The sequence below is a fragment of the Olea europaea genome, chromosome 8 (assembly GCF_002742605.1).
Source record: "Olea europaea var. sylvestris chromosome 8, O_europaea_v1, whole genome shotgun sequence".
Classification (NCBI taxonomy): domain Eukaryota; kingdom Viridiplantae; phylum Streptophyta; class Magnoliopsida; order Lamiales; family Oleaceae; genus Olea; species Olea europaea.
The window spans coordinates 15,040,368-15,049,326 of NC_036244.1; the positions used below are offsets into that span (position 1 = coordinate 15,040,368).

Genomic DNA, 8,959 nt, shown 5'->3' on the forward strand with positions numbered 1-8,959 from the left:
AAAAAAAAAAAAAAAAAAAACCTCTTTTTTAATGGGCATAAACAGGGGGTAATATATTATCATTCTCAAAACATTCCAAGTTATGGAGAAACCAAGCATAGGCATGGGCATAACATTTCAATGGACTCTACACACCTTGCAGGAAGGTCGTAGGCATTAGTAACTTTTGCCTTCCCTGTTTGGCAGCCACCCTGTAAAGTGAAGAATACTCACTGCATTAGTTCAGATTTGGACATATAACTTCAGCGAAGCCTTTTGTTTACTTTAAGGAGTAAAATAGAAGGTCAAAATTCTTCAAGATGACACAACAAAAAATGTAGTTGCATCATTTTAAATTACAAAACATATTACTATTACTGAAGAAAACTATTTCATTCATACAGCACAGCAATGATGCAAAACGCAAGTGTGAGAATGCATATAAAGCTTACCAATATAGCACATTCTTCTGCAAGACCAGGTCCAGCTGCAGGATGCAAACCAGGGCTGCTGTGTACTTCATCTAAGTTCTGCCATAAAACCATGTAATATTCAGGAGAAGTAGCCATCTTCAAAACATCAATTTCGAACCAATCAAATGTTAGGGAGTAGAAGAATCTTAAACACCTACTTGGACAAAATGATAATGAAGTGGCTTCAATCCTAAAGAGCATTTAACCAGAACACATGATTAACTTTGCGAAATTAAGATTTGATTGGAGTTAAAAAGCAGGCATTGCATGGCTAGGCAGAGAAATGATGGATTTAAGATTGCAATCAATTCAGAAAAGAAGGGAATTTGATTTCAATGAAAAAGCAAACAGCTCAATGAGGAGGCATGCATTTAAAAAAAAAAAAAGGTCCAATCCAAAACCATGCTAGTTCTCACAAACACGTATATAAAATGAACTAGCAAATCATTATCCCTCTAAAACAAAGCCACGAGAACACGCATGCACCAAAAAAAGGGGAAAAAAAGGCTCCCTTCAGCTTCCAGAAAGAATCATCACAATAAATGTGCTCAGGCTGGTAAATATAAACCAATCCGTTACGGCAAATTAACTTCTCACCTCATTTGTCGAATTAACTACAGCATCCACCTCGAGATTCCATGGGTTCCCCCTCCAGAGATATATCTTCAAGTTAATTTTGTGATCCACAGGAAATCTAGCTACCATCCAATCCCCAGTACTGACTCCCTCAGAAACAGATATCAATGGGTCTGTAAAATGTGAATTTGGGAAAGCAGGATCGTCATTCTCATACAAGTATCTATATTCTGCATCACCCCAGCAAGGAACTTGATCAAGTGCCACGATGGAATCTACACTGTTTGCAGGTGATCCACCTCGAGTAGTGGTGGCATCCCCAGACAGATACATATTTATGACCACAGATCCAATCTTCACTTCGTTCCCTCTTTAGCTAAGAATAGATATACCCTCTTTGCTCCAACTATCACCAAATTTGGAGGAACACATGGAAACGACAGTATCAGCAATGCCCATAAAATATTCTACATTAACAACTTAAAATCACCTCGTAATCAAAAATCCAAGAAACAAAACAGTAGTGCTCAGTTATCATCGATATCATCACTAAACTACATATCCGCCCAATCAAATTGAATGAAGACATTCTTATCAATCAAATGAGAATTTCTCAATTGCAGCTGAATTAGCATCCTTGAAACAAAATTCACGTACTTTAGTAACTTTTGTATCATTTCGAGCGACAACAATCAAAGCATATACGAATTTCACAAAAAATTCAAACTTTTTCCAGATCAGCACAACTGATTAAACAATAAAACTTAAACATAAACATTATAAGATACAAACATAAATGTAGACATATCTCAAAAAAATACCTAATATGCAAGCATAATCGGACTTCAAAAAGCGCATTTAATGAAAAGTTTGCTAATTTTTTGGGTATGTACGTACATACAGAAAACAAACATGTATGCATAAATATAAAAACAAACATTCATTGCCTAAAGATATAAATAAATATTTATTTACAGATTAATACATATATTCTAAATGTGTAAAATACCCGAGAGTGGATTCAAGATGGGGAAGAAGCGCGGATAATTTCACCGAGAGATGGAATTTGGTGGAATTTCTTATAAATTTTATATCTCCATTGTTTGTAATATTATTATTATTATTAATTTTTTTTTTTACTTGTGCTGTCCTGTCAAAAGTGTGCTATTGATAGCAATATATTGCCATCCCACCAAGCCTATTATGCCTCCTCCCTCCATTTTTAAAACTTATTTCTTTAAATTCATTTTCTTCCATATATGACTTGCAATTATTATTAACTTTTTAACTAACAGGGTGTTTGACACCCATTTTTATGAAAAATAAATTTTAGAATAGTAGATTTATAGAGAATGTGTAGATGAAAAATAAAGAAAAAAATTTTATTTACTTGTAATATTATTTTAATGAAGAACGTGTGGTTGAAAAGAAGATAGGGAAAGATGTGAGAAAAATGAGAATCAAACGGGGCCTATACATTTCATTAACTTCAAGTTCTGTCATCTAATAAAAAAGAATCTTATTTTTAACAAAACCAAATAGGGGACATTATGTGATGAATAGTGTGAATTATACGATTATGTTTGACTAATTAATTTTCTACTATTAACTTTCCAAAAATGCCCATCGAGGTCTCTGACTACTTGAAGGGTTGATAATTGAGGGTCTTTGGCCTAGAAGGATCAATAATGCTTCTTGTACATTAGTTTGGTACAGCTTTATATACAACATTTCAAAAATGCTGACGTGCCACTTTAAAATTCTTACCATTTTAAGAACCAACACTGTTTAAAAATCATAAAAGAAGCGGCCCCAAATCGTTTCATTTGAAAAACTCTCCATTAGATAATACAATTTGGCGGTAAGATTCGACAACTTCCACGACTTCCTATAGTGGAAGAACACCTCTACATTTTCCGACCAACACACATACATCCAGCCATTGTTAACCTCAAACTTGAAATCTCCGATTTACACAAAGGTAGAATGCGACTGCTACTTGAACATCCTACGAAAACCAGATTTTTCGGTGCCAACCGAAGGTTATTCACCTACTTAAGAAGTGATTGTGGTGTTGTAGATTCGTTTTACCCCATTATAGAGGACAACCACCAACAGAAATCAAATTTTTGGTGCCAACTGGATGGGAATTCACGTACTTAAGAAGTAATTGCCGAATGTCGGAGAAAGGTGATTTTCATAATATTTTGAACATTCTTGTTTCTAAAAATCTAAGTACTTTAAGTATGATTATGAAATTTCCTATTGATAAACATGATACATCGTTTCTAATGTTTTTGAAATTAGATAATCATTAGCTTATTCACAATACCCTAAATTGAATTTTATTTTAGTGCTGAGTATGTTTCCCTTTAATACATTGTAGGAAAAAAAACTAGTGGACCTATCAGATGATGAAGTTTTCATAAAATCTAATAATGAGAACAATATGAACAATATAATGACGTTGAAAGATGACATATTTGGAGGAAATGGTGCAATTGTGCTTGAGGTGTGTATGAAATTCAAAGATGAAAAAGAGCTGTTTGAATTTTACAAGATGTACGCATATAAGGTAGGCTTTCGATTAGGCGAAGGAACTCTAGAAAGGGGGAAGATGGAGTAGTGAGATACGTTACGTTGACATATTGTCGTTAGAGACGAAGAAGCAGTAATACAAGCTTTTCTTTGAAATCTCAACCAATAATTTCGACAGGTTGCAAAGCAAGGTTGACTGCTTCTTCAGACATTTGTGAGGTATGGAAAATTTGTATTGTTTATCTCGAACACAATCATAAAACAAGTCATTCAAAATCCAAGTTATATCGATGCAATCGAGAATTGAGTACAAATGTTAAACGCAAGTTTGAAGTGAATGATATGGCCGGAGTTCCTTTGCACAAGAGCTACAATTCTGCAGTTGTTGAGGCGGGTAGGTACGAGAATATGACTTGCGTGGAAAGGGATTGTCGAAATTATGTTAAGCAAGTAAGGCGATTGAGACTTCGTCAAGGAGATGCCGCGGCAATACAATCCTATTTTTCACAAATGCAAGCACGATGCTCAGGATTTTTCTTTTGTATGGACTTGGATGAAGAGTCACGACTTACGAATCTTTTTTGGGCCAATAATAGGTGTAGGCAAGCATATAAGGAGTTTGGGGATGTAGTGACGTTTCATACCACTTATCTCACTAATAAATACGATATTTCTTTTACCCCTTTTATCGGAGTAAATCGTCACAAACAATCAACACTTCTTGATTGTGGCTTCCTATCAAATGAAAATACAGATAAATCTGTCTGACTGTTCAGGACACGGAGTGCATACACAGTCAAACTCCCAATGGAGTTATTACCGATCAAGATAAGGTTATGCAAAATGCAATTCAAATAGTCTTTCCAGATATGAGACATAGATGGTGCCTTTGGCATATATTGAAGAACTTGCCTGAAAAGTTTGGGTACCTTGTCGATAAGAGCTCAATTTTTTCATGTATACACGAATTAGTATATGATGCACAAGTTTTCGAAGAATTTGAAGAAGGTCGGGAAATTATGCTCGTTACATATAACCTACATGATAATGAATGGTTGTCGGGGTTGTATGAGAATAAGGGTTGTTGGGTGCCATGTTATTTGAAAACCACTTTTTGGACAGGGATGTCAACAACTCAACGCAATGAGAGTATGAATGCATTCTTCGATGAGTATTTGCACTCCAAGACATAATTGAAGCAGTTCATTGAACAGTATGAATGAGTATTGTTGACCCCAAAAAGTGCGCCAACAGATGCCGGTCCCACCCGCGCTTGCGTGGACGAATGTCCAACACGCTAAGACACGTGAACGGTCTAAAACGAGTGGTTCAAAGGGCGTGGAAGTAGCCCAACGACGCGGGACGATGACGTTCGAAATCCGACGGGTTGTTCGTAATCCGATTGTACAATAATTATCAACCGGTGTTCATAAATGTATATGTAAATGTGTATAAACTCGATTTGTGTATTGCAAGTAAAATGAGAGAGAGTTGAGTAAATGTAGTTCTTTGTATTGATTCTTGCATTAGCCCTTTGATATTACACAAGGGAAGTATTTATAGTAGTACATATGAAATGGGAGCCCTCGGATGAAGTGGCACGTGGCCTCATCTCTTTAGTTCAAACATCTTTTCCTACGTATGGGGGTTTGACTTGCTAGCTTGCGGCGCATTTATTGCTTGTGCAGAGCCTCCATGCTAATGACAAGACTTGACCTTTATGCTTATGACAAACGTTCCATCAATCATTCGAATAAGATCTGTGCAGGCGATCTCTTGGGAGAAGCGAACATGGAGGATGTTTCCTTGTGGTTCAGAGGCTCGCGCATCAACTTCGGGGCTTCGACCATTTGTCATGATACTTCCACTTGAGGGCCTCAACTGCTCTCAACAGGTACCAACAGCTTGGCTTCAGTTCGTAGGCCTCGGTCAATGGACCTCGGACAAAAGGAACCTCGGCGATGGACTTCAGATCGAAGCAGTTAGGATGTAGCCCACCTTAGCAGTGCGTGCCACCTCGACAGGAATGCCACGTGGATCGCCATGAGTGGGCCATTGCCCCAAGTAGGTTGGCCAGGTGTGACAACACGCAACAATAGTCCCCCAAGTCCAAGTATATTCATTTATGTAATGCGTGGACTTTAATGGAGTAAAGATTGAAAGAATTTTTTGAACCCCAAATAATAGTCCCCCAAGTCCAAGTATAGATATTTATATTATGGTTGGAGTTAGAGAAGTGTTGCTGTGGGTGAGCAATGTAGTAGGCGAGGTGTTGAACTTTTGAAGATGAAGCCGAAGTGGTTGAGGAACCGAACCTGCGAGGCTTGTTGCTGAATGATGAAGAGGAAGCCGAGGTAGTTGAGGAACCGAACCTACGAGGCTTGTTGCTGAATGATGAAGAGGAAGCCGAGGTCCAATGGTAATGATTGTGCCTTGATAGTTGAGCCAATGATTTGATGTCTTGTGCTTGTTTTCGAGGAGAAGTGGCTGAAGCGTTACGACTTCCAAGGCGCCTGCTGTCGTCGTATTAAAAACGCAATTATGAGAGGAGCTGGCGATTCTAGAAGCAGACGCGCTGGAAGAGGTGCGTGGGAGGTACGCATGAATCTGAGGCGTAGGATTGAAAAACCCTTTGAATTCAACGCCTTGGATTGGATCTGAAATTAAGGGCTCAGATTGAGTGAGATTCGATCTAACGGCCGGGGTTCGTCGTGGACCTCTATAAAAGGTGAGGAAATCCCATTTTTCAGGATTTTCGAACACTTGCACTCTGATATTCTCTTAAATCTTCAAATTTTTCCGGCGTCGAGGTTGACTGTAATTTCAATTTCCGGCCAATCTCCATTTGTGTCGAATTCCCTTAGGTATTTTTTGCATCTTACTGTCTTTTTACTGAAAAAATGGAGTCCACTTCGGGTAGGGAGCTAGTGATAGTGGCATCTTTAGACTATGGGGTCGGTCAGATGGGGGAGTCCGAGGTGGATAGGTATGCCATGGCCGAGGAGCCTGTAGATTATACCCAGGAGTAGGGGGCGTCTAGGGTACCTTCGAACATGACGTGGAAGAGGTTGGGGGAACTTAGGGAGAGGTACAGTGTACCCCACTCCATAGAAATGTTAGTCCCCGAGCCGAACGAGCTGGCCTGCTATTCGAGGCCTGGCTGCGTGGCCGTCAGTGAATACCTGTTCAAGGCAGGTATGTGTCTACCTCTGCACCCCTTCTTTAGGGCGGTGCTTAGGAGCTTCATGTTGTCGCCGACCCAGGTTCTGCAAAATGGGTGGAGCTAGCTGGTCGGCTCGTACTTTCTATGGAAGGAAGTGTCACTTGGGGAGGACATGCCTCTCCATGTATTTATGACCCTGTTCCAGCCTCAGGTGATTGGGAAGGAATCTAGGGGGTGGTACTACCTCACGCCTTGGGGGGGCTCACGCACCTTTTATGGTGGGACTTCCTTCCTCTATCAAGGGGTGGAAGGAGTCATGGTTCTGGGTGCGAGGTAAGTGGCAAGCAGTGGAGGGGGGACAAAGCCCTTACTTGCACCGTGCCGACCAAGTACTACAAAGCTCGTGAGTCTCCCAGACCCTAATTATTTTTTGAAGCTAAGGTTTGAATTTGTCTAACTGTTGAGACTTCCTTTGCAGATGGTAGTAAGAGGTTCGAGCTCAGCCGCGAGGAGTTCGAGGTAATAGAGGACATCTACAGGAGGCCTCTGAAGCTTCGCCACTTCGACCACTTGATTGACAGGAGCCGCTATTTTCTGGACTTTGAGCTAATGGCATCCAGAGGTACGAAGCTCCCACAGTTACAATTTTCTTGTCCTTTTGTTCTGATACTGATGCTGACCTAATATATTGTGCAGATAAATTCAAGAAGAGGGAGTACCCGGCTCCAGATATGGCTTCCATTCTGAAGGCCACTTCTACTGTGAAGGCGAGGCCTCTGAAGCCGGGCTCCAATGGGGCGAAGGAAGTCCGAGGCAGGGTTGAACGCCTGTCCAAGGACTGTACTCCGCGGGCCTCAGAGGAGGCAGCACCCCAGAGGCAGGAGAAGCCGAAGGAGCCTCGGGGGAAGGAGAAGGTCCCTGAGGAGACAAAAAAGAGGAAGCTGGTGCATATCTCCAGCTCGAGCGGGAAATTCGGGACCTCTGTGTCCCATGAGGCAAAGCAAACTGGCGAGCCGAAGTTGCTTGCAGCCGCCTCAAAGGCCATCAAAATTGAGATGGTTAGAGTGGCAGAGGCCGAGGAGGCTAGAGCAACTTCAGAGGCTGCCGAGGAGGAGGCTGCGAAGCAAAAGCCAGTCCGCGAGAAGGGGAAGTCTCCGAGCTTCTTAGCTGGGAGGGAGGAGGCACTGGCCCCGGCCTTGGTGGAGGCTCTCCCTGAAGAGATCCGAAGCGCCACTGAGAACTTCTACAAGTTCTGGACAGAGAGGTGGCAGTTGCATGCCTCCGCTTGCGATGCCATTGATCTGACGAGGGCATTAGTGAGCTAGAGCGTCAGGACTTTTAGCCTCACGCTTGAATGCAGGGAGGCCCTTAGTGAATTTTAAACAAGGACCCAGGCTTCGGAGAGGAAGACGGCCTCCCTCGCAGAGGAGCTGAAAGCTGCTAAGGCCGAGGCTAAGGAAGCCAATGCCCAAAAAGTTGAAGAATCGGCGAAGCTTGAGTCTGCACTGGCCTAGATCGAGGCCTTAAAAAAGGAAGTATACGAGTCACAGTGCGAGGTGGCCTCCTTAACAAAGAAGGTGGAGGTCTCCAATGAGCACCAAAAGGTGACTGCTGAGGCCCTGGAGAAGGCAAACCTCTCCTTGACAGGTGCTCAAGACGCTTATAAGTATCTGGAGGGCCAAATAAAATGGTACGTTGACGACGCCTCTTATGCAAGGGAAGAGGCCCGAACTACAGGGGGAGGAGACGATGAAGGAATACATCACCAACTTCCATACAACTGAGGAATATAAGAGCTTCAGTGCATACTGGAGGAACTTCGCCTATGCCGAGGTGATAGAGCGGGCGGAGGAGCTGTATCCCAACTTGGATCTGACTCAACTTAGGTCTGAATTTGTGGATGAGGTTCCTCAGACCCCAGCTGAGGAGGTGCAAGGTAATGAGGCAGCTGATGCTGATGCCCCAAGTGCTGAGGCAGAGGAATCAACTACTGATGCCCAAGTTGCCGAAGCCCCAAGTGCTGAGGCGCCTCCGTCATCTAGCCAGGCTTAGACTAGGTTTTCCTTTTCAGTACTTTGAATGTAATGGCCAGAGGCCCTCCTTTGTAATCCCTTTTGAATATTAATATAATGTTTTTCTTCATTTATTGTTGTTCTTTATCCAAGTTTTTGTGCCTCGTTAAACAAACGAACTGGAGGTTGATAAGAGCACGAACTAAATAACTTTAACT

General features: G+C 41.8%; 1 pseudogene; it reads right to left on the reverse strand.

Moving 5' to 3' along the window:
• Positions 1–2,142, reverse strand: part of LOC111398926 — a 10,676-nt pseudogene extending 8,534 nt beyond the window's left edge.
• Positions 2,143–8,959: the final 6,817 nt, after the last annotated feature.